We start from the raw sequence: 26,298 nt of genomic DNA, 5'->3' as shown, positions 1-26,298 counted from the left end.
TTAGGGCTTTATATCCCCAACTATACTGCCATTGCTGGGTGAGGCCAGAAGGAGAGGTCTTACAGCTGGATTTCCTGTCTCCAGGGCCTGGGAGGAACTTGTTATTCCAGAGTAGTACACATGGCTTTTGACATCTGTTTTGGGGTGCTTGGTCATGTTACCTAAAGTCAATGAAGAGATATGAATAGAATTGGTGGAAGAGTGAATCAGAGATCACTGTCTGGTTTTTTAAGCAGCTAGTCCATGGGAGTGGCAGAGTAATGAGAGCAAAGCACAGTGTGAGCCCCTGGCTAACAAAATAACCTAATAAGTAAAGGTTAAACACCCCAGAGAATAGAGTGGAGCTTCTGGAAAAATGGGGCACTAGTCATTCTGACCAAACAAGATCTTAATTTATGCTTAATTTATGCAGAGCAAAATTAGAAACCTACTTCACACTCCGTCTAGACTTTCAAAAAATAAACCAAGTGAATTTCCTCCATGTGAAGGAATGGCAGAGAAATTTGCACATGGCCTTCTAAAATATAGTTTCTAGGTCACTGCACTGATAGTTGCAGTCATGAACCACAAGGTAGAAGCATCTGGTGTCAACACAGCAGGCCAATGGTAGGAGAAGTATTGTCTGTATCAACATCAAGACCTAAATGGCTTGGTTTGAGTTTTGTATACTGGTTCCAATAGCTGACCAACTCTATAGACCAGTTTTGCCAGATCTTACACTTACTTTTTTCTTGCCTATATTTCCTTCCTATCTAGAACAGTCTTCCATTTATGATTCATTAGGTGGTTATTTTCACTCAGTTCAGTTCTTTCTTAAAACTTATCACTTCCACTTCTATAGGAGGTTTCCTTCAAAGTAACGACAATAGAAGAGGAATCATAAAGGATTCTTAATCTTGTATACAGAAGATTCTACAAAGAACATCTGGTATATCCTCCTGAGGCACCCACTCTTTAAGTTTCAACTACCACTTATATTCTGGATATCCCCAAATCTATGTACCCCACGTCATCTCTAAGCTACAATTTCCAAGCTGTCACCTGGATGTGCATCATAGGCACCATAATGTTAACATGTCCAAGGTGGAACTCATCATATTATCTCTAAAAAAAGATTGTACTCTTGAGTTTTCAGTTTCACTTGGTAGCACCATTATCTATCCAGTCACTCAACCTAGAAACTACAGTCATCCTTGAATCACTTCCTTTTCTTTCTTGTCAGATCCAAGTCGACTGGCAAGTCCTACTGGTTTTGATCTCCTAATATTTCAAACTCATCCACTTTTTTCTATTTTCACTGCCTTAATTCAAACACTCATCACTTCATATCTGAACTACTGTGGTAATCTCCTAACAATGTTCCTGCTTCTAAACTGGGCCCCTCCACTTGATCCTCCATACTGCCAAAATAATGTTAAAATATAATCCTGATTATGGCATTCTGGGTACATGAAACCCTCCAATGGCTACTTATTGCCCTTAAGATAAAGTTAAACTCCTTTGAAGACCCACAAGGCTCTTCATGATGTTGGTCCTGCTTATTTCATAAGCCTTGTTTGTTGCCATTCCTTGTGTTGTTCATGTTCCAGTAACACTGAACTGCTTAAAGTTCCCTACAGACACTATTTTGTTTAAAGTATTTGTAAGTCTATTTGTTTTGTCTTAATCTTCTTGGATCAGACATTCCCTACTCATTATTTTGGCTGGCTAATTTTTTTTAATAAAAATATTTTATTTTATTTTTTGATATTTTACTTTTATGTATTTATCTTTTTAATTTTAATTTTTTATTTTTTTAAATTTACATCCAAATTAGTTAGCATATAGTGCAACAGTGATTTCAGGAGTAGATTCCTTAGTGCCCATTACCCATTTAGCCTATCCCCCCTCCCTGAGGACTTTAAGAGACAAAACAGATGAACATAAGGGAAGGGAAACAAAAATAATATTTTTAAGTAATATCTATATCCAACGTGGAGCTCGAGCTCATGACCCAGATTCAAGAGTCACTCATTCTTCTGACTGAGCCAGCCAGATGCCCCTGGACTTGCTTTTCTATTATTTCATATGGAAAGATAAATCTTTTCAGAATGAGTGAGGTGGTACACCTGTGTGATTACAGAGCATCCTATCAATTTCTATATCATTTCTCTTAGTCGTACTGTAACTATCTGTTTACCTGTCTCCCCCACTAGATTAGATGGCTTTTGAAAAGATAGTGCTTAGTTATCTGTATATCCTCAGTGTCTATCACATTGACATATAATAGGTGCTAAATAATTGCTTTCTGAATGAATCAAATTTGGTTATTTTAAATTCAGCTATCCGTTTAACATCAAGTGCTTTTCCCGCCCATTGACTCATTCTGTTTCTCCCAACAAGACCATAAGGTTGTATGGGTATGTTTGTGTGTAAGCATCTTTTATAGAACTCTTTTTTTTGTGGGTGACACTTCTGAAATGTTTTTATGATAAGAGAAGCAAATTTGAAACTTCTTATTTTGAAAACACAAAAACTGATATTCATAGATGTTATAAGACCTGCCTTAGTTCATGAAGCTAATTAATAGTGGAGTCAGAATCCTGATTTCTAGATTTTTGATCCTGAAATCTCCCACCACATTTCTGCTGTTTATAAATCATGATCTTTCAATGTTTGGATAAATCAGAGGTCCTTAGGATGACTGAGTCTCTCTAACACTCTGTTTTTCTGATGCTTTACTTTTTTAAATGAAAGTAAAATTAAGATAATATAAAGTTAACCATTTTAAAGTATACAATTCAGTGATATTTAGTAAACTTGCAATGTTGTGCAAACATAACTTCTATCTAGTACCAAAATATTTTCATCACGATATAAAGAAAATCCATACCCATTAAATAACAATTTTTCATTCTCCCATCCCTTCAGCTCCTGGCAACAACTAATTCTCTTTGTGTCAAAGGATTTACCTATGCCATATATTTCATGTAAATGAAATCAAACAATATGTGACCTTCTGTATACGCCTTCTTTTATTTAGCATAATTTTTTTTTTTTCTGAAATTTATTGACAAATTGGTTTCCATACAACACCCAGTGCTCATCCCAAAAGGTGCCCTCCTCAATACCCATCACCCACCCTCTCCTCCCTCCCACCCCCCATCAACCCTCAGTTTGTTCTCAGTTTTTAACAGTCTCTTATGCTTTGGCTCTCTCCCTTTCTAACCTCTTTTTTTTTTTTTTTCCTTCCCCTCCCCCATGGGTTCCTGTTAAGTTTCTCAGGATCCACATAAGAGTGAGACCATATGGTATCTGTCTTTCTCTGTATGGCTTATTTCACTTAGCATCACACTCTCCAGTTCCATCCACGTTGCTACAAAAGGCCATATTTCATTTTTTCTCATTGCCATATAATATTCCATTGTGTATATAAACCACAATTTCTTTATCCATTCATCAGTTGATGGACATTTAGGCTCTTTCCATAATTTGGCTATTGTTGAGAGTGCTGCTATGAACATTGGGGTACAAGTGGCCCTATGCATCAGTGCTCCTGTATCCCTTGGATAAATTCCTAGCAGTGCTATTGCTGGGTCATAGGGTAGGTCTATTTTTAATTTTCTGAGGAACCTCCACACTGCTTTCCAGAGCGGCTGCACCAATTTGCATTCCCACCAACAGTGCAAGAGGGTTCCCGTTTCTCCACATCCTCTCCAGCATCTATAGTCTCCTGATTTGTTCATTTTGGCCACTCTGACTGGTGTGAGGTGATACCTGAGTGTGGTTTTGATTTGTATTTCCCTGATAAGGAGCGACGCTGAACATCTTTTCATGTGTCTGTTGGCCATCCGGATGTCTTCTTTAGAGAAGTGTCTATTCATGTTTTCTGCCCATTTCTTCCCTGGGTTATTTGTTTTTCGGGTGTGGAGTTTGGTGAGCTCTTTATAGATTTTGGATACTAGCCCTTTGTCCGATATGTCATTTGCAAATATCTTTTCCCATTCCGTTGGTTGCCTTTTAGTTTTGTTGGTTGTTTCCTTTGCTGTGCAGAAGCTTTTTATCTTCATAAGGTCCCAGGAATTCACTTTTGCTTTTAATTCCCTTGCCTTTGGGGATGTGTCGAGTAAGAGATTGCTACGGCTGAGGTCAGAGAGGTCTTTTCCTGCTTTCTCCTCTAAGGTTTTGATGGTTTCCTGTCTCACATTTAGGTCCTTTATCCATTTTGAGTTTATTTTTGTGAATGGTGTGAGAAAGTGGTCTAGTTTCAACCTTCTGCATGTTGCTGTCCAGTTCTCCCAGCACCATTTGTTAAAGAGGCTGTCTTTTTTCCATTGGATGTTCTTTCCTGCTTTGTCAAAGATGAGTTGGCCATACGTTTGTGGGTCTAGTTCTGGGGTTTCTATTCTATTCCATTGGTCTATGTGTCTGTTTTGGTGCCAATACCATGCTGTCTTGATGATGACAGCTTTGTAGTAGAGGCTAAAGTCTGGGATTGTGATGCCTCCTGCTTTGGTCTTCTTCTTCAAAATTCCTTTGGCTATTCGGGGCCTTTTGTGGTTCCATATGAATTTTAGGATTGCTTGTTCTAGTTTCGAGAAGAATGCTGGTGCACTTTTGATTGGGATTGCATTGAATGTGTAGATAGCTTTGGGTAGTATTGACATTTTGACAATATTTATTTTTCCAATCCATGAGCAGGGAATGTCTTTCCATTTCTTTAAATCTTCTTCAATTTCCTTCAGAAGCTTTCTATAGTTTTCAGCATACAGATCCTTTACATCTTTGGTTAGATTTATTCCTAGGTATTTTATGCTTCTTGGTGCAACTGTGAATGGGATCAGTTTCTTTATTTGTCTTTCTGTTGCTTCATTGTTAGTGTATAAGAATGCAACTGATTTCTGTACATTGATTTTGTAGCCTGCAACTTTGCTGAATTCCTGTATCAGTTCTAGCAGACTTTTGGTGGAGTCTATCGGATTTTCCATGTATAATATCATGTCATCTGCAAAAAGCGAAAGCTTGACTTCATCTTTGCCAATTTTGATGCCTTTGATTTCCTTTTGTTGTCTGATTGCTGATGCTAGAACTTCCAGCACTATGTTAAACAGCAGCGGTGAGAGTGGGCATCCTTGTCGTGTTCCTGATCTCAGGGAAAAAGCTTTCAGTTTTTCCCCGTTGAGGATGATGTTAGCTGTGGGCTTTTCATAAATGGCTTTGATGATGTTTAAGTATGTTCCTTCTATCCCGACTTTCTCAAGGGTTTTTATTAAGAAAGGGTGCTGGATTTTGTCGAAGGCCTTTTCTGCATCGATTGACAGGATCATATGGTTCTTCTCTCTTTTTTTGTTAATGTGATGTATCACGTTGATTGATTTGCGAATGTTGAACCAGCCCTGCATCCCAGGAATGAATCCCACTTGATCATGGTGAATAATTCTTTTTATATGCCGTTGAATTCGATTTGCTAGTATCTTATTGAGAATTTTTGCATCCATATTCATCAGGGATATTGGCCTGTAGTTCTCTTTTTTTACTGGGTCTCTGTCTGGTTTAGGAATCAAAGTAATACTGGCTTCATAGAATGAGTCTGGAAGTTTTCCTTCCCTTTCTATTTCTTGGAATAGCTTGAGAAGGATAGGTATTATCTCTGCTTTAAACGTCTGGTAGAACTCCCCTGGGAAGCCATCTGGTCCTGGACTCTTATTTGTTGGGAGATTTTTGATAACCGATTCAATTTCTTCGCTGGTTATGGGTCTGTTCAAGCTTCCTATTTCCTCTTGATTGAGTTTTGGAAGAGTGTGGGTGTTCAGGAATTTGTCCATTTCTTCCAGGTTGTCCAATTTGTTGGCATATAATTTTTCATAGTATTCCCTGATAATTGTTTGTATCTCTGAGGGATTGGTTGTAATAGTTCCATTTTCATTCATGATTTTATCTATTTGGGTCATCTCCCTTTTCTTTTTGAGAAGCCTGGCTAGAGGTTTGTCAATTTTGTTTATTTTTTCAAAAAACCAACTCTTGGTTTCGTTGATCTGCTCTACAGTTTTTTTAGATTCTATATTGTTTATTTCTGCTCTGATCTTTATTATTTCTCTTCTTCTGCTGGGTTTAGGCTGCCTTTGCTGTTCTGCTTCTAGTTCCTTTAGGTGTGCTGTTAGATTTTGTATTTGGGATTTTTCTTGTTTCTTGAGATAGGCCTGGATTGCAATGTATTTTCCTCTCAGGACTGCCTTTGCTGCGTCCCAAAGCGTTTGGATTGTTGTATTTTCATTTTCGTTTGTTTCCATATATTTTTTAATTTCTTCTCTAATTGCCTGGTTGACCCACTCATTCGTTAGTAGGGTGTTCTTTAACCTCCATGCCTTTGGAGGTTTTCCAGACTTTTTCCTGTGGTTGATTTCAAGCTTCATGGCATTGTGGTCTGAAAGTAAGCATGGTATAATTTCAATTCTTGTAAACTTATGAAGGGCTGTTTTGTGACCCAGTATATGATCTATCTTGGAGAATGTTCCATGTGCACTCGAGAAGAAAGTATATTCTGTTGCTTTGGGATGCAGAGTTCTAAATATATCTGTCAAGTCCATCTCATCCAATGTCTCATTCAGGGCCCTTGTTTCTTTATTGACCGTGTGTCTAGTTGATCTATCCATTTCTGTAAGTGGTGTATTAAAGTCCCCTGCAATTACCACATTCTTATCAATAAGGTTGCTTATGTTTATGAGTAATTGTTTTATATATTTGGGGGCTCCGGTATTCGGTGCATAGACATTGATAATTGTTAGCTCTTCCTGATGGATAGACCCTGTAACTATTATATAATGTCCTTCTTCATCTCTTGTTACAGCCTTTAATTTAAAGTCTAGTTTGTCTGATATAAGTATGGCTACTCCAGCTTTCTTTTGGCTTCCAGTCGCATGATAAATAGTTCTCCATCCCCTCACTCTCAATCTAAAGGTGTCCTCAGGTCTAAAATGAGTCTCTTGTAGACAGCAAATAGATGGGTCTTGTTTTTTTATCCATTCTGATACCCTATGTCTTTTGGTTGGCGCATTTAATCCATTTACATTCAGTGTTATTATAGAAAGATACGGGTTTAGAGTCATTGTGATGTCTGTATGTTTTATGCTTATAGTGATGTCTCTGGGACTTTGTCTCACAGGGTCCCCCTTAGGATCTCTTGTAGGGCTGGTTTAGTGGTGACAAATTCCTTCAGTTTTTGTTTGTTTGGGAAGACCTTTATCTCTCCTTCTATTCTAAATGACAGACTTGCTGGATAGAGGATTCTTGGCTGCATATTTTTTCTGTCTAGGACCCTGAAAATCTCTTGCCAATTCTTTCTGGCCTGCCAAGTTTCAAAAGAGAGATCAGTCACGAGTCTTATAGGTCTCCCTTTATATGTGAGGGCACGTTTACCCCTTGCTGCTTTCAGAATTTTCTCTTTATCCTTGTATTTTGCCAGTTTCACTATGATATGTCGTGCAGAAGATCGATTCAAGTTACGTCTGAAGGGAGTTCTCTGTGCCTCTTGGATTTCAATGCCTTTTTCCTTCCCCAGTTCAGGGAAGTTCTCAGCTATGATTTCTTCAAGTACCCCTTCAGCCCCTTTCCCTCTCTCTTCCTCCTCTGGGATACCAATTATGCGTATATTATTTCTTTTTAGTGTATCACTTAGTTCTCTAATTTTCCCCTCATACTCCTGGATTTTTTTATCTCTCTTTTTCTCAGCTTCCTCTTTTTCCATAACTTTATCTTCTAGTTCACCTATTCTCTCCTCTGCCTCTTCAAGCCGAGCTGTGGTGGTTTCCATTTTGTTATGCATTTCGTTTAAAGCGTTTTTCAGCTCCTCGTGACTGTTCCTTAGTCCCTTGATCTCTGTAGCAAGAGATTCTCTGCTGTCCTGTATACTGTTTTCAAGCCCAGCGATTAATTTTATGACTATTATTCTAAATTCACTTTCTGTTATATTATTTAAATCCTTTTTGATCAGCTCATTAGCTGTTGTTATTTCCTGGAGATTCTTCTGAGGGGAGTTCTTCCGCTTGGTCATTTTGGATAGTCCCTGGCATGGTGAGGACCTGCAGGGCACTTCCCCTGTGCTGTGGTGTATACCTGGAGTTGGTGGGCGGGGCCGCAGTCAGACCTGATGTCTGCCCCCAGCCCACCGCTGGGGCCACAGTCAGACTGGTGTGTGCCTTCTCTTCCCCTCTCCTAGGGGCGGGATTCACTGTGGGGTGGTGTGGCTCGTCTGGGCTACTTGCACCCTGCCAGGCTTGTGATGCTGGGGATCTGGCGTATTAGCTGGGGTGGGTAGGCAAGGTGCTCGGGGGCAGGAGGGGCAGGCTTAGATCGCTTCTCCTTAGGTGATCCACTTCAGGAGGGGCCCTGTGGCAGCGGGAGGGAGTCAGATCCGCTGCCGGAGGTTTGGCTCCGCAGAAGCGCAGAGTTGGGTGTTTGCGCGGAGCGAGCAAGTTCCCTGGCAGGAACCGGTTCCCTTTGGGATTTCGCCTGGGGGATGGGCGGGGGAAATGGCGCTGGCGAGCGCCTTTGTTCCCCACCAAACTGAGCTCTGTTGTCAGGGGGCTCAGCAGCTCTCCCTCCCTTTGTCCTCCAGCCTTCCCGCTTTCCGAGCAGAGCTGTTAATTTCTGACCTCCCAGACGCTAAGTCGCGCTTGCTGTCGGAACACAGTCCGCCCGGCCCCTCCGCTTTTGCAAGCCCGACTCGGGGGCTCTGCTTGGCCGGCGAGCCGCCCCTCCGCCCCGGCTCCCTCCCGCCAGTCCGTGGAGCCGGCACCGCCTCGCCGCCCTTCCTACCCTCTTCCGTGGGCCTCTCGTCTGCGTTTGGCTCCGGCGACTCTGTTCTGCTAATCCTCTGGCGGTTTTCTGGGTTATTTAGGCAGGTGTAGATGGAATCTAAGTGATCAGCAGGACGTGCGGTGAGCCCAGCGTCCTCCTAAGCCGCCATCTTGCCCTCAGCCTATTTAGCATAATTTTAAATAAGGTTTTAAAATTCCAGTAGTTAACATACAGTGTTATATTAGTTTCAGGTGTACAATATAGGGATTTGATATGTTACTCAGTGATCATTATGATAAGTGTACTATTTAATACTTATCACCAATTTTACCCATCCCCATCCCCTCCCACTCACTAGTAACCATCAATTTGTTCTTTATAGTTAATAACTTGTTTCTTGGTTTCACTCTCTCTGTCTCTCTCTCTCTTTTTTCCTTTGTTCCTTTGTTTTACTCTATAAATTCTACATATGAGTGAAATCATGTGGTATTTGTCTTTGACTGGTGTCTTTCACTTAGCATTATACTCTCTACCTTCACCCATGTTGTTGCAAATGGACAGATTTCATTTTTTATGGCTGAATTACACACACACACACACACACACACACATATGTATATATATCTCACATCTTCTCTATCCATTCATCTATCAGTACACATTTGGGCTGCTTCCATAATTTGGCTGTTGTAAATAATGTTACAATAAACATAAGGGTGCATGTATCACTTCAAATTAGTGTTTTTGAAATTATTGGATCATGGAGTAATTCTATTTTTAAATTTTGAAGAATTCCCACACTGTTTTTCACAGTGGCTGCACCAGTTTACATTCCCACCAACAGTGCACCATGTTTCCTGTTTCTCCACACCCTCTCCAACACTTGTTGCTTCTTGTGTTGTTGATTTTAGCTATTCTGACAGGTGTGAAATGATATCTTGTTGTAGTTTTGATTTATTTTTCCCTCACGATGAGTGATATTGAGCATCTTTTCATGTGTCTGTTGGCCATCTGTATGTCTTCCTTGGAAAAATGTCTATTCATATTTTCTGCCCATTTTTAACTGGATTATTCATTTTTGGGGGGGTGTTGAGTTTTAAAAATTCTTTATGTATTTTGGATACTAACCTTTTATTCGATATGTCATTTGCAAATATATTTTCCCATTCTGTAGGTTGCCTTTTAGTTTTGTTGACTGTTCCCTTCACTGTGCAGAGGCTTTTTCTTTTGACGTAGTCCCAATACTTTATTTGTACCTTTGTTGCCCTTGCCCCAGGAAACATATATACCAACACAAGTCCAGGGCAAGATGCTTTTACAGTTGAATTCTACAGTTGAATTAATTCTTTAAAGAAGAATTAATCCTTATTCTTCTCAAACTATTCCAAAATATAAATAAGGAAGGAAAACTTCCAAATTAATTCAAAGAGGCCAGCATTATCCTGATACCAAAACCAGATAAAGACTTCCTTAAAAAAGAGAACAACAGGTAAGGGAGGGGCCAAGATGGCAGAGCAGCATGGAAGTTCTTAGCTTCTCTCGTCGCTGAAATGCAGGTAAATTGGCACCAAACCATTTTGCACACTTAGAAAATTGACCTGAGGATTAACCCAACAATCTTCATAACTTGAGCCACAGACCTTGGCAGGTATGTGGCACAGATAGGCAAACTGGGTGAGAGAGGAGGAGAGGGGGCTGTATTTTTGGACACATGACAGAGAAAAGGAGGAGCATCCAGGAAAAGCATTCTCCCTGAAAGTAGCTGTAGAGAAAGAGAAAGAGTGGGAAAACCCACAAGTGACTGAACAGGAAAGGAGAAAGAAGAGGGTTTCAATACCATTAGGACTCTATAAACAGGGGAAGACAGTGTCAGAAATTCTGGAGCTCAGTACTTCACAGTGCTCTGGTGGGAAGAACGACTCATCAGGAACAGGCAGTGAGGTCTGAGGGGTCCATGGGCCACACAGGGAGAGGCAATTTCTCTGCAAGGAGGGCATTTGGTAGAGGCCATATGGCCTCCCCACAGGCAAAGGTCCCAGCAGAGCCCAGAGAACAGCCATGTTTGCTGGTATTGTAACAAAAATGCCAGGGGGCGGTGATTCTTGGTACCAGATGTGTGTTGTGTTTTATCATCTCTAAACCTCTGCTGCATTGCCATACCACAAACTTTCTGTGGGGCAAGAAGGCAGCTGGTCATTGCTCAATGAGACCCTCCCCCAGAGAGTCAGAGCGGGTCCAAGCCACAGGGCTCTCAGAGGTGAATGGTTTGGAAACACAGCCCCACCTGAGATATAATTCAGGAAGGAAGTGTCGGCTGGTGGGCTGACAGCTTGGACGTGAACAGAGTAGAAGTGGGGAAAATCTAGATTTTAAAATAAAGACTGGATGGCTCAGTTGGGTAAGTGTCTGACTTCTGCTCAGATCATGATCTCATGGCTGGTGGGTTCAAGCCCCGCATCAGGCTCTGTGCTGACAACTCAGAGCCTGGAGCCTACTTTGGATTCTGTATCTCCCTCTCTGTCTTTGGTTGCTTGGTTGCTGGTCGGTGAGAGTGCAGAGTTCTGATATCGGAGACTGGTAAGCTTGGTAATACCATTTTCACCTCTCCTGCACATGCACAAACACTACATGCACATGTGTGCTACACCAATACACACTAGTAAGCTAAGCAGCGCCACTTAGTGGAGAATGGAGCCATTACACCAAGCCCTGCCCAAATGCACCAACCAAGCTCAAGACTTAGAGGACCACCACAAGTCTCTCCTGCTTAGTACAGGCTTAGTACAGACTATTTCTTAGTACTATTTAGTACTTAGTACTAGTACTAGTACTTAGTACTTAGTACTTAGTACAGACTATAGTGTGCTTCCTAGATAGACTTCTAAGGGAAATTGTATGTAATTTCATTCAGATTTCATTCTGCTTGCTGGTCCATTTTTTTCCCATTTCTTTTTCTTTTCTTATTCTTGGATACAGAAAGAAAAAATTATTTTTTGTAATTAAAAATTATTTTGCAATATTTTTACTTTTTGTAAATTTTAAAATTTTATTTTACTTCCATCATTTAATTTTCTTCTATTTTATTATATACATCTTTTTAAATTTTTAAACTTCTTACTTTTTTTCTTTTTCCTTTCTTTTCCTTTTTCCTCTATTCTATAAAACTTCTTCCAACAATCAGACCAAAACACACCTAGGATCTAGCTTCCTTTATTTAATGTTTTCATGTTGTTTTTAATTTTTAATTTTTATTTTCTGTTTTATTAATTCTTTTTCTTCCTCCAAAATGACAAAATGAAGGAATTTACCCCAAAAGAAAGAACAGGAAGAAATGACAGTCAGGGACTTAATCAACACGGATAAGAGCAAGATGTCTGAACTAGAATTTATAACCACGATAGTAAGAATACCAGCTGGGGTTGAAAAAAAGCATAGAATCCCTTTCTGTGAAGATAAAAGAAGTAAAATCTAATCCAGATGAAATTAATGCTATAACTGAGATGCCATGGAGGCAAGGATGGATGAAGCAGAGCAGCGAATCAGTTATACAGAAGACAAAATTAGGGAGAATAATGAAACAGAAAAAAAAGAGAGAAGCTAAGCAAAAGAGCACAATATAAGAATTGGAGATCTCAGTGACTCATTAAAAAGGAATAACATTTGAATCATAGGAGTCCCAGAAAATGAAGAGAGAGAAAAGGGGGTAGAAGGTTTATGTGAACAAATCATAGCAGAAAACTTTCCTAACCTGGGGATAGACACAGACATCAAAATCCAAGAAGCACAGACAACTCCCATTAGATTAAACAAAAACTGACCACCAACAAGGCATAAAATAGTCTAATTCACAAAATACACAAGGAAAGAACTATGAAAGCAGCAAGGGGGGAAAGTCCTTAACCTATAAGGGAAGACAGATCAGGTTTGAATCAGGCCTATCCACAGAAACTTGGCAGGACAGAAAGTGGCAGGGTAGATTCAACGTGCTGAATTGGAAAAATATGTAACCAAAAATTCCTTATCCAGCAAGGCTGTCATTCAAAATAGAAGGAGAGATAAAGAGTTTCCCAGACAAACAAAAACTAAAGGATTTCATGACCACTAAACCAGCCCTGCATGAAATTTTAAGGAGGACTCTGAAGGGAGAAAAGATGGAACAAAAGAAAAAAAAGACCAAAAGCAACAAAGACTGGAAAGGACCAGAGAACACCACCAGAAACTCCAACTCTACAGGCAACACAATGGTAATAAATTCATATCTTTCAGTACTCATTCTAAATTTCAATGGACTAAAGGCTCCAATCAAAAGGCATAAGGTAACAATGGATAAGAAAACAAGATTCATCTATATGCTGTTTGTAAGAGACCCATTTTAGACCTAAAGACACGTGCAGATTGAAAATAAGGGGAAGGAGAACCATTTATCATGCTAGTAATGGTCACCAAAAGAAAGCCAGAGTAGTCATACTTATATCAGACAATATAGATTTTAATATAAAGACTGGGTGACTCAGGTGGTTAAGCGTCTGACTTTGGCCCAGGTCATGATCTCACAGTTGGTGGGTTCAAGCCCTGCATCAGGGTTTGTGCTGACAGCTCAGAGCCTGGATCCTGCTTTGGATTCTGTATCTCTCTCTTTCTCTCTCTGCCCCTTCCCCACTTGCACTCTGTCTCTCCATCTATTAAAAATAAATAAACATTAAAAAAATTAAAATAAAGACTGTGAAAAGAGATGAAGAAGGGCATTATATCGTAATTAAGGGGTCTTTCCACCATAAGGACCTAACAATTATAAATATTTATGACCCCAATGTGTAAGGTTGCAAATATACAAATAAATTAATCACAAATATAAAGAAACTCATTGATGATAATACCATAGTGGTAGGGGACTTCAACACTCCACCTACAGCAATGGATAGAACATCTAAACAGAGGGAGGAGCCAAGATGGTGGAACAGCATGGAAGTTTTTTGTCTGTCTTGTGTCCATGAAATACAGCTAGACCAACACTAAACCATCCTACACACCTAGAAAACTGATTTGAAGATTAACACAACAATCTGTACAACCTGAACCACAGAATTCAGCAGGTACACAACATGGAGAGGTGAATTTGGGGAGCGAGATGCCGCTGAGGATAAGGAACGCTTTTGCGGGTGGAGAGAGGATGGAGACTGGTGAGGGGGGGTAGAATATGGGAAAAGCACCCCTCCCCAAGAGCAGCTGGAAAGAAAGTGGAAAATTGGAAACAGCTGCAGGGACTAAAATAAAAAGGGAGAAAGGATAAACGAGAGGGTTTAAATTCCATTAAGACTGTAAACAAGGGGAGTGCAAAGGCTGCAACTCCACAGATTGATACCTGGTGGTGCTCTGGTGGGAAGGGTGAATCCTCAGGAGCTGAGTGGGGTCTGGGGGGGAGGGGGTCTCGGGCCACACGGGGAAAGTGGTTCCACTGCTGGGAGGACATTTGGTAGAGACAGTTGAAGCCAACTGATCCCAGCAGACCCCAGAAAATGGCCACATTCGCTGGTGCTGGAGCAAGGTCATTAAGGGTGAAGCCTGGTGCCAGATGTGTGTTGTGATCTTCCATAATCCTTGAAACACTGCTGCTACACTATCTCACGAACTTTTTCTTGGGCGGGCCAGCACCTGGCCGTAGTCTCGGGGCACCGGCAGCAACAGGGTCCAGCAAGACCCTGGGTGCAGCTGACATTTGGCCATTGCTCATTGGGCCATTGCTTGGTGAGACCCTCCCACAGAGGGGTGGAATGGTTCAAAGCCGCAGTCCTTCAGAAGTAAGGGGCCGGGGAAAATAGCCACATCTGAGACAAAACTTGGGACAGAGGTACTGCCTGGGGCCTGGTCATGGAGAGTGAAAAAGCAGGGAGTGGATGAGAGCTGAAGACAGAGGATGGGTGTGCGATTGATGATTTGGGACAACAGACTGGGTAGCTGGGTGGTGCCATTTTAACCACTCCTGTGCATGCGAATACGCACCTACGAGTGCCACAACAATCCACCCCAGTAGGTTAGCAGTGCCATCTAGTGGAGAACGGAGCTGTTACACTGAGTCCTGCCCAAATGGACCAACTTCACTCTCAAGAACACAAGTCTCACCGCTGGCTTAGTTTATGGACTATAAAGCACTACAGAAACTGACTTCTAGAGGAAAATGAAGTAATTTCAATCCTACTTCAATCTGTTAGAAGGTTCATCTATTCTATTTTCTTTCTTTCTTTCTTTCTTTCTTTTTCTCTTTTACACTTCTTTTTCTTGAATACAGAAAGGGAAAAAATTCATTTTTATTTTCAATTTTTATTAAAAATATTTTCTTTAATATTTATTATTATTTTCTTACTTCTGTGTAAACTTTTTAAAATTCTATTTTACTTCCATCATTTTATTTTAGTCTACTTCAGTGTATTCACCTTTTAAAATTTTCAATTTCCTTTTTCTTTTTTCTTTCTTTTTCTTTTTTCTTTTTTTGTTTCTTTTCTTTTTCTTGAATGCAGAAAGAGAAAAAATTCATTTTTTACATTAAACTTCTATTAAAATATTTTAATTTAATTTTTTACTGTATTTTGGCTTTTATGTAATTTTTTTCAAATTATATTTTACTTTCATCATTTTATTTTAATCTACTACAGTGTATTCACTTTCTCAAATTTTCAAACGATTTCCTTGTTTTTTCTTTTTTTTTAAATCTTTTCTCTCTTTTTCATTTCTTTTCTTTTTTCTTGAATACAGAAAAAGAAAGCATTCATATTTATTTTTAATTTTTATTAAAAATATTTTTCTTTAATTTTTTTCTACTATATTCTTTACTTTTGTGTATATTCTTTCAAATTCTAATTTACCCCCATCATCTCATTTAGTTTACTTCAGGGTATTCATTTTTTCAAATTCTCAAACGATTTTCTCTTTTTTTCTTTTCTCCCCTTTCCTTTTTTTCTCTAATCTGTCAAACGATTTTCGACACCCAGACCAAAACACACCCAAGATCTAGCATCATCTATTCGATTTTGGTGTGTGTTTAATTTTTAATTTTAATATTTTGTAATTTTAATTTTATAAATTTCAATTTTTCTACCTCATTAATTCATTTTCTCCCTTCAAAATGACAAAATGAAGGAATTCACCCCAAAAGAAAGAGCATGAAGAAATGACAGCCAGGGATTTAACCAACACAGAGACAAGCAAGATGTCTGAACTGGAATTTAGAATCAGGATAATAAGAATACTAGCTGGAGTCAAAAATAGATTAGAATCCCTTTCTGCAGAGATAAAAGAAGTTAAAACTAGTCAAGATGAAATAAAAAATGCTATAACTGAGCTGCAATCATGGATGGATGCCACGGCAGCAAGGATAGATGAGGCAGAACAGAGAATCAGCTATATAGAGGACAAACTTATGGAGAATAATGAAGCAGAAAAAAAGAGGTAGATTAAGGCAAAAGAGCACGATTTAAGAATTAGAGAAATCAGTGGCTCATTAATAAGGAACAACATCAGAATCATAGTGGTCCCAAAAGAGGAAGAGAGAGAAATAAGGGTAGAAGAGTTATGTGAGCAAATCAAAGCAGAAAACTTTCCTAACCTGGGGAAATACACAAACATCCAAATCCAGGAAGTACAGAAGACCCCCATTAGATTCAACAAAAACCAACCATCAACAAGGCATATCATAGTCAAATTCACAAAATTCTCAGGCAAGGAGAGAATCATGAAAGCAGCAAGGGAAAAAAGTCACTAACCTACAAGGGAAGACAGATCAGGTTTGCAGCAGACCTATCCACAGAAACTTGGCAGGCCAGAAAGGAGTGGCAGGATATATTCAGTGTGCTGAATCAGAAAAATATGAAGCCAAAAATTCTTTATCCAGCAAGGCTGTCATTCAAAATAGAAGGAGAGATTAAAAGTTTCCCAGACAAACAAAAATTAAAGAAGTTTGTGACCACTAAACCAGCCCTGCAAGAATTTAAGGGGGACTCTCTGAGGGGAGAAAAGATATATATATATATATATATATATATATACACACACATACACAGATCATATATATATATATATATATATACAGATCAATATATATAATATATATATTATATATATATATTATATATATCAAAAGCCACAAAGATTAGAAAGGACCAGAGAACACCACCAGAAACTCCATCTCTACAACCATCATAATGGCAATAAATTCATATCTTTCAGTACTCACTCTAAATGTCAATGGACTCAATGCTCCAATCAAAAGACATAAGGTAAACAGAATGGATAAGAAAACAAGATCCATCTATATGCTGTTTACAAGAGACCCACTTTAGACCCAGGATACCTTCAGATTGAAAATAAGGGGATGGAGAACAATCTATTGTGTTAATGGTCAGCAAAAGAAAGCCGGAGTAGCCATACTCATATCACACAATCCACGCTTTAAAATAAAGACTGTATCAAGAGATGCAGAAGGGCATTATATCATAATCAAAGTGTCTATCCACCAAAAAGACCTAACAATTGTAAACATTTATGTGCCAAATGTGGAAGAACCCAAATATATAAATCAATTAATCACAAACATCAAGAAACTCATCGATAGAAATACCATAATAGTAGGAGACTTCAACACCCCACTCACAGCAATGGACAGACAATCTAATAAAAAAAACCAACAAGGAAACAATGGCTTTGAATGACACACTGGACCTGATGGACTTAGATACGTTCAGAACATTTCATCCTAAAGCAGCAGAATATACATTCTTCTCCAGTACATTCTGATCCACATGGAACGTTCTCCAGAATAGACCATATACTGGGACACAAATCGTCACACCTAAATAAGTAAAATAAGATTGAGATCATACCATGCAGATTCAGACCACAATGCTATGAAACTCGAAATCAACCATAAGAAAAAATTTGGAAAGGTAACAAGCACTTGGAGACTGAAGAACATCCTACTAAAGAATGAATGGGCTAACAAAGCAGTTTAAGAAGAAATTAAAAAGTATATGGAAGTCAATGAAAATGATAACAGCATAACCCAAAACCTCTGGGATGAAGCAAAGATGGTCATAAGAGGAAAGTATATAACAATCCAGGCCTTCCTAAAGAAGGAAGAAAGATCTCAGATATACATTCTAACCTTATGCCTTAAGGAATTGGAAAAAGAACAGCAAATAAAACTCAAAACCAGCAGAAGACAGGAAATAATAAAGACTAGAGCAGAAATTAATGCTATCAAAACCAAAAAGGCAGTAAAACAGATCAATGAAACCAGAATCTGGTTCTTTGAAAGAATTAACAAAATTGATAAACCAATAGCCAGTTTGATCAAAAAGGAAAAGGAAAGGACCCAAATAAATAAAATCAAGAATAAAAGAGGAGAGATCACAACCAACACAACATAAATAAAAACATTAATAAGAGAATATTATGAGTAATTATATGCCAATAAAATGAGTAATCTGGAAGAAATGGACAAATTCCTAGAAACATATACAGTACCAAATCTGAAACAGGAAGAAATAGAAAATTTGAACAGACCCATAACCAGTAAGGAAATTTAATTAGTAATCAAAAATCTGCCAGAAAGCAAGAGTCCAGGGCTAGATGGCTTTCCAGGGGAATTCTACCAAGCATTTAAGGAAGAGTTAACACCTATTCTCTTGAAGCTGTTCCAAAAAAATAGAAATGGAAGGAAAACTTCCAAACTCTTTCTATGAAGCCAGCATTACCTTGATTCCAAAACCAAAGACCCCACTAAAAAGGAGAACTATAGACCAATTTCCCTGATGAACATGGATGCAAAAATCCTCAACAAGATATTAGCCAACTGGATTCAATAATACATTAAAAAAATTATTCACCATGACCAAGTGGGATTTATACCTTGGATGCACGGCTGGTTCAATATCTCCAAATCAATGTGATACATCACATTAATAAAAGAAAGAATAAGAACTACACGATTCTCTCAATAGATGCAGAGAAATCATTTGACAAAGTATACCTTTCTTGATAAAAACCCTCAAGAAAGTAGGGATGGAAGGATCATACCACAAGATCATAAAAGCCATATGTGAAAGACCCACCACTAATGTCATCCTCAAATGGGAAAAACTGAGAGCTTCCCCCTAAGGGTAACACCACAGAGATGTCCACTCTCACTATCGTTATTCAACATAGTCCTAGCCTCAGCAATTGGACAACAAAGTGAAATAAAAGACATCCAAATAGTCAAAGAAGTCAAACTTTTACTTTTCTAAGATGACAGGCTACTCTACATGGGAAACTCAAAGACTCAACCAAAAATGGCTAGAACTGACCTATTCAGCAAAGTCACAGAGTATAAAATCAGTGCACAGAAAACAGTTGCATTTCTATACACCAATAATGAAGCAACAGAAAGAAAAAACAAGCAATTGATCCCATTCACAATTGTGCCAAAACCGTAAAATACCTAGGAATAAACCTAACCAAAGTGGTGAAAAATCTATACACTGAAAACTATAGAAACCTCATGAAAGAAATTGTAGAAGACACAAAAAATGGAAAAATATTCCATTCTCATGGATTGGAATAACAAATATTGTTAAAATGTCAATAGTACCCAAAGCAATCTACATATTCAATGCAATCCCTATCAAAATAACACCAGCATTCTTCACAGAGGTAGAATAAACAATCCTAAAATTTGTATGGAACCAGAAAAAAGACTGCATAGCTAATATAATGTTGAAAAAGAAAACCAATGCTGGAGGCCTCACAATTCCAGACTTCAAGCTGTATTATGAAAGTGTAATCATTATGACAGTATGTTATTGGCACAAAAACAGACACGCATATCAATAGAACAGAATAGAAAACCCAGAAATAAACCCACAAACATAAGGCCAACTAATCTTAGACAAAGCAGGAAAGAATATCCAATGGAATAAAGACAGTCTCTTCAGCAAACGGTGTTGAAAAAACTGGACATGCAGAAAAATGAACCTGAACCACGTTCTTATACCATACACAAAAATAAACTCAAAATGGATTAAAGACCTAAAAGTAAGACAGGAAGCCATTAACGTCCTAGAAGAGAAAGTAGGAAAACACCTCTTTGACTTTGGCAGCAGCAATTATTTATTCAACACGTCTCTGGAGGCAAGGAAAACAAAAGCAAAAATGAACTATTGGGACCTCATGAAGATAAAAATCTGCACGGTGAAGGAAACAATCAATAAAACTAAAATGCAACTGACGGAATGGAAGAAGATATTTGCAAATGACATATCAGATAAAGAGTTAGTATCCAAAATCTATAAAGAAGTTATCAAACTCAACACCCAAAAAACAAATCATCCAGTGAAGAAATGGGCAAATATACATGAATAGACACTTTTCCAAAGAAGTCATCCAGATGGCTAACATACATATGAAGAGAGGCTCAACATCAGTCATCATCAGGGAAATACAAATCAAAACCACAATGAGATACCACCTTACACCTGTAAGAATGGTTAAAATTAACAACTCAGGCAATGACAGATGTTGACGAGGATGCAGAGAAAGAGGAACCCTTTTGCCTTGCTGGTGGGAATGCAAACTGATGTAGCCACTCTGGAAAACAGTATGGAGGTTCCTCAAAAAATTGAAAGGAGAACTACCCTACAACCCAGAAATTGCACTACTAAGTATTTATCCAAAGGATACAGGTGTGCTGTTTTGAAGCAGCACATGTACCCCAATATTTATAGCAGCACTATCAGCAATGGCCAAAGCATGGAAAGAACCCAAGTGTCCATTGACAGATGACTGGATAAAGAAGATGTGATATATACATATACATATGATTATATATTATATAATTATATATATTATATAAATTATACATTATAATTATATTAATTATATTATAATTATAATGTATTATATAATTATAATGTATTATACATTATATATAATGTATTATATATTATATAAAATTATAATTTATTATAATTATATTAATATTATAAATTATATATATTATAAATATATATTATATATTATACATATAAGAAGATGTGAGATATATATATATATATATATATATATAATGGAATATTACTGGGTAATCAAAAAGAATGAAATCCTGCCATTTGGAACAACATGGATGGAACTAAAGTTTATTATGCTAAGTGAAATTAGTCAGAGAAAGACAAATATCATATGAATTCATGAATATATGGAATTTAAGGTACAAAACATGAACATAAAGGAATGGAAGCAAAAACAACATAAATACAGGGAGGAGGACAAAACACAGGAGACTCTTAAATATAGAGAACAAACTCAGGATTCCTGGAGGGGTCTTGGGTGGGGGAATGGGGTAAATGGGTAATGGGTATTAAGGAGGACACTCATTGGGATGAGTACACCAGGGCTCATCACAACAATTAAGGTGCCCTCCTTAGTGCCCATTGCCCATTTAGCCCATATCCCTCCCGCCTCCATCCATCAACTCTCAGTTTGTTCTCTATAGTTAAGAGTCTCATGGTTGCTTCCTTCTGTCTCTTTTTTCCCTTCCCCTATGTTCATATGTTTTGGTACTTAAGTTCCACACATGAGTGAAGTCATATGGTATTTGTCTTTGGCTTACTTTGCTGAGCATAGTACACTCTAGCTCCCTCCATGTCATTGCAAATGGCAAGATTTCTTTTTGATGGCTGAGTGATTATATATATATATATTCTTTCTCCATTCATCAGTTGATGGACATTTGGGCTCTTTCCATACTTTTGTTATTGTTTGTAGTGCTGCTATAAACATTGGGGTGCACACACTCTTTCAAATCAGCATTTTTTATCCTATGGATAAATAACTAGTTATGCAATTGCTGGGTTGTAGGGAGGCTCTATTTTAAATTTTTGAGGAACCACCATACTGTTTTCCAAAGAGGTTGTAGCAGTTTGCATTCCCACCAACAGTGCAAAAGAGTTCCTCTTTCTCCACATCCTTGCCAACATCTGGTGTTTCCTGAGTTGTTAATTTTAGCTATTCTGACAGACATGAGGTGGTATCTCATTGTGGTTTTGATTTGTATTTCTCTGATGATGAGTGATGTTGAGCATCTTTTCATGTGTATGTTAGCCATCTGGGTGACTTCTTTGGAAAAGTGTCCATTCATGTCTCTTGCCCATTTATTCACTGGATTATTTGTTTTTTGGGGTGTTGAGTTTTATAAGTTCTTTATAGATTTTGGACACTAACCATTTATCATATATGTCATTTCATAGGCTGTCTTTTAGTCGTGTTGATAGTTTCTTTTGCTGTACAGAATATTTTTATCTTGATGAAATCCAAATAGTTCATTTTTGCTTTTGTTTCCCTTGACTCTGGCAACATATCTAGTAAGAAGTTGCTACAGTCAAGGTCAGAGATGTTGGTGCCTATGTTCTCTAGGATTTGGATGGTTTCCTGTCTCACATTTAGGTATTTCATCCATTTTGAATTTATTTTGGTGTATGGTGGAAGAAAGTGGTTCAGTTTCATTTTTCTGCATTTTTTTAAAGGTTTCGTTTTAACATTTATTGCACATTCATTGTAGGCAACTGCCAAGCCTCAAAAATACAAAGCTTTGCAGCACACAACTTCACTGTCAAGGGCTATGGCAACTATAAAAACAATTTTATGGAAACAGATGGGAAAGATCAATAACTTGGGTGACAGAAAGATGGCACTGGAGAGTTTGGGATGGATGGGTATTTCAGGATAAGCACGGGTGCAGGAGTGTGAAAACACATTCTACGTGAAAATCTCCTATCCTCTAACCCCCATGCCTTTAATGGTGTTTTTACCTCTGTCTCCTCTATTTATAGTTTTCTGTCTTCATACTTTCAGTTTATTCAACACCCTTGCCTATACTTCACCCATTTTTCTGCCCAGTACAACTTTTCTGGGGAGCATTTTAGCAAAGGTACTTCAAAAGCATTAAAAGTCCAAACAAATGATCCAATAGTTTTACTCATAGGAATTTATACTAAAGAAACATGGATGCTTTCAAAATCTTAAGTTACTTTAAGTATTATTTATATTTGCATAAAAACTTACTAGTGTGACAGTAGGGAGCTATTGGATAAATTTAAAATCATCCATTAGAAGAAATTATTAAACCACTAAAGTTTTTTTTCAAGGAACATTTAATAACAAGGTAGATAATGTACACTTGTCTAACGTAATACTTTTAGATCACTGAAGCTAAAGCAAAACATCCTGTTCATTGGGTGAAAACAGCCTGCTTAATGTGTGTGCACTGCAGTGAAATTTTAAAAAATACTGTAATTATAATTTCAGAATTTCAGAACTTGAGTGCCAATGTTTTCTTTTTCATATGGAAAAAGAAAATGCTTTTGAAAATCATTTGAAGCTTGGACGAAAATTCCATAGCTATATTCTTAGGATCACCCTGTAGTCTTAATGATACCGATGACACAAGGAAAGCTTCAATCCAACCATTTAGAGAAGACATTCCAGCTGCATGATCTCATCAACCAGGAGAATGTTGGTGGCAATCACAGTGCAGGAATGAAGAATCTGTTTCTTTACACAATAGTTATCCCATATGTCTATTTCAGCTGCTACCATTGGCTTACTTGTGTTCAAGTCCACATCCACAAGTTGACCTGATTCTTATTGTTCTGCTTGAACTTTAACTAGTGTTTCCTGAAGGTCAAAACCAGAGTTCTGAGCAAGAACCTTGGGAATAATGAGCAATACATCAGCAAGTGCTTGCACTCCAAGTTTGACCCTGCCCTTTACACTGGGATTATATTTAATCAAGGATTCTGCCACTGCTACTTCCGTTGCACCAGCATCTGGAACTACACAGCCATCATGAGTAACATTTTTAACAGCCCTCAAGCCATCTCTTTTGCATCTTTGATTTGAATGATGTATGCTTTTTTGGTCCTTTGACTAATAATGTGACAGAGCAAGGATTGTTACATTTCTCAATAAAGGTGAATTTCTCTTTTCACAATGTAAACTCATAGACAAGCTTGAATGTCCCAAACAATCAGGATTTAGGTCAACAAAAGAATTTTTAGAGCTACTCCACCACAAGCAAAAATCAGCCTTTCCGTATTTCTTGTTTTAGCTCTACACAGAGCTACTATGCCTTGTTTTGCAAGAGCATCTAAGGATAAGGGGTCAATTCCTTTTTGACTATTAACAACAAATTCCTTATCTGAATCACCACAAACTTTATTTTTCAGTTCTAGCATTTTTTAAACTCTATCTTCAATGAGTTTTCTTTCTGCTTTTACGAGTTTTTCTCTCTCTTCTGTACTCTTGTAAAAAACCCACAATTCACTTCTGTTTTTCATATTTTAATGGCACATTGCATGAGGATGTATGCATGCATGAGGATGTATGCATCTTCTGCTCTTTTTTTTTCATATCAGATTGCCGTGCCGTGTGGTCCAAAACAAGACCTCTGATTAAGCTTGTATTAGTTTCAGATTTATGTTTCATCTCCATGATCTCAACCATGAAGAGGTCAATAGATTCATCTTGGTTTTTTTTAATTTTTATTATTTATTTTTATTTTTATTTTTATTTAAAAAAAATTTTTTTTAACGTTTATTTATTTTTGGGACAGAGAGAGACAGAGCATGAACGGGGGAGGGGCAGAGAGAGAGAGGGAGACACAGAATCGGAAACAGGCTCCAGGCTCTGAGCCATCAGCCCAGAGCCTGACACGGGGCTTGAACTCACGGACCGCGAGATCGTGACCTGGCTGAAGTCGGACGCTTAACCGACTGCGCCACCCAGGCGCCCCGATTCATCTTGTTTTTTAATGGACAAAATGGAACACATCACAGCCTCTGTTAAGATACCAGCAAGTTCAGCATGCATTTTAGTACATAGAGATGTTCTGGCCACATTTAGAAGTGTTCTATGTCCATTTCTTTGCTTACTTTGACTAGTTCCAAAAACTGAAGTGCCCTTTACAGTGCATCTTCAAATTCTTCTGTTATTATTCTAAGATGAAGACCTTCAGAAATGTAGAGATCTGCTTGTTTCAGTAGTTCTCCAATGATTAGGACATTGAATGTTATGTCACCAGTTATGTCCTCCTGGGCTATTGCTACTTTGGCTATTAAGGAGGCTGCTGTGTGTCGAATTTGCATTTCATAAAGCAGCACATCGCCATCTTTAGTAAGCTTGATGTCTCCAGCACCAGAAACAAGCATCTTCATGGTGTCCTTGTCCTCAAGTTGGTCCTCAGCATGTAGTGCAGCCCCCGGGGTTGTGCTACTGTTGACTGCCAGTGCCGCCTGAGCTCTGGCCACCTCGGCCTTGGGGTTCAGAGTCTTCACCGCCGCCATAGCTAACCAGCACAGGAAGAAGAGAATACCCAGTGTGTGGCGTGCAAGCTGGCTCAGCCCATTTTTTCTGCATGTTGCTGTCCAATTTTCCCAGAACCATTTGTTGAAGAGACTGTCTTTTTTTCCCCATTGGATATTCTTTCCTGCTTTGTCAAAAATTAGTTGACCATATAGTTGTTGGCCCATTTCTGGGTTTTCTATTCTGTTTCATTGATCTATGTTTGTTTTTGTGCCAGTACCATACTGTCTTGATGACTGTAACTTTGTAATATAGTTTGAAGTCCCAAATCATGATGCTTCCAGCTTTAGTTTTCTTTTTCAGATTTATTTGTCTATTAAGTGTCTTTTGTGGTTCCATAAAAAGTTTAGGATGGTTTGTTCTAGCTCTGGGAAAAATGCTGGTGGTAATTTGATAGGGATTTGATTAAATGTGTAGCTTGCTCTAGGTAATATTGACATTTTAACAATATTTGTCTTCCAATCATTGAGTATGGAATGTTTTTACATTTCATTGTGCCATCATCAATTAGTGCCATTGTGCCATTCTTTCATTAGTGTTCTGTAGTTTTCAGAATATAGATCTTTTACCACATTGGTTAGGTTTATTCTTAGGTATCATTGTTTTTGGTGCAATTACAAATGGGATCTATTCCTTGATTTCTTTTTCTGCTGCTTCATTATTGGTGTCTAGAAAAGGCAACAGGTTTTGGTACACTGATTTTTCTCAATTTGTTTATCAGTTCTAGTAATTTTTTGGTGGAGTCTTTTGGGTTTTCAACATGTCATGTCACTCATGTCATGTGGGAGTGATGGGAATGTGACTTCTTCCTTGACAATTGGGATGCCTTTTATTTCTTTTTGTTGTCTGATTGCTGAGGTTAGGGTTTCCAGTACTGTATTAAATAACAATGCTGAGGGTGGACATCCCTGTCTTGTTCCTGACCTTAGGGGAAAAGTTCTCAGTTTTTCCCCATTGAGGATGATATTAGCTGTGGGTCTTTCATATATTGCCTTTATGATGATGAGGTATGTTCCATCTATCCTCACATTGCTGAAGGTTTTTGTGAAGAATGGAGGCTGTACTTTGTCAAATGCTTTTTCTGCATCTATTGAGAAGATATGTTTTTTTCCCTTTCTTTTATTAATATGGTGCATC

At 38.2% G+C, this 26,298-nt stretch overlaps 1 pseudogene; it reads right to left on the bottom strand.

The window, feature by feature from the left end:
* On the bottom strand, window positions 1-25,142 carry LOC125156980 (T-complex protein 1 subunit zeta-like; annotated as a pseudogene).
* Between the last annotated feature and the right edge of the window lie 1,156 nt (window positions 25,143-26,298).

Source organism: Prionailurus viverrinus, chromosome X, assembly GCF_022837055.1.
Source record: "Prionailurus viverrinus isolate Anna chromosome X, UM_Priviv_1.0, whole genome shotgun sequence".
Classification (NCBI taxonomy): domain Eukaryota; kingdom Metazoa; phylum Chordata; class Mammalia; order Carnivora; family Felidae; genus Prionailurus; species Prionailurus viverrinus.
The sequence above is the reverse complement of the archived record's forward strand: the minus strand, read 5'-3'. Positions and strand labels throughout refer to the sequence as shown.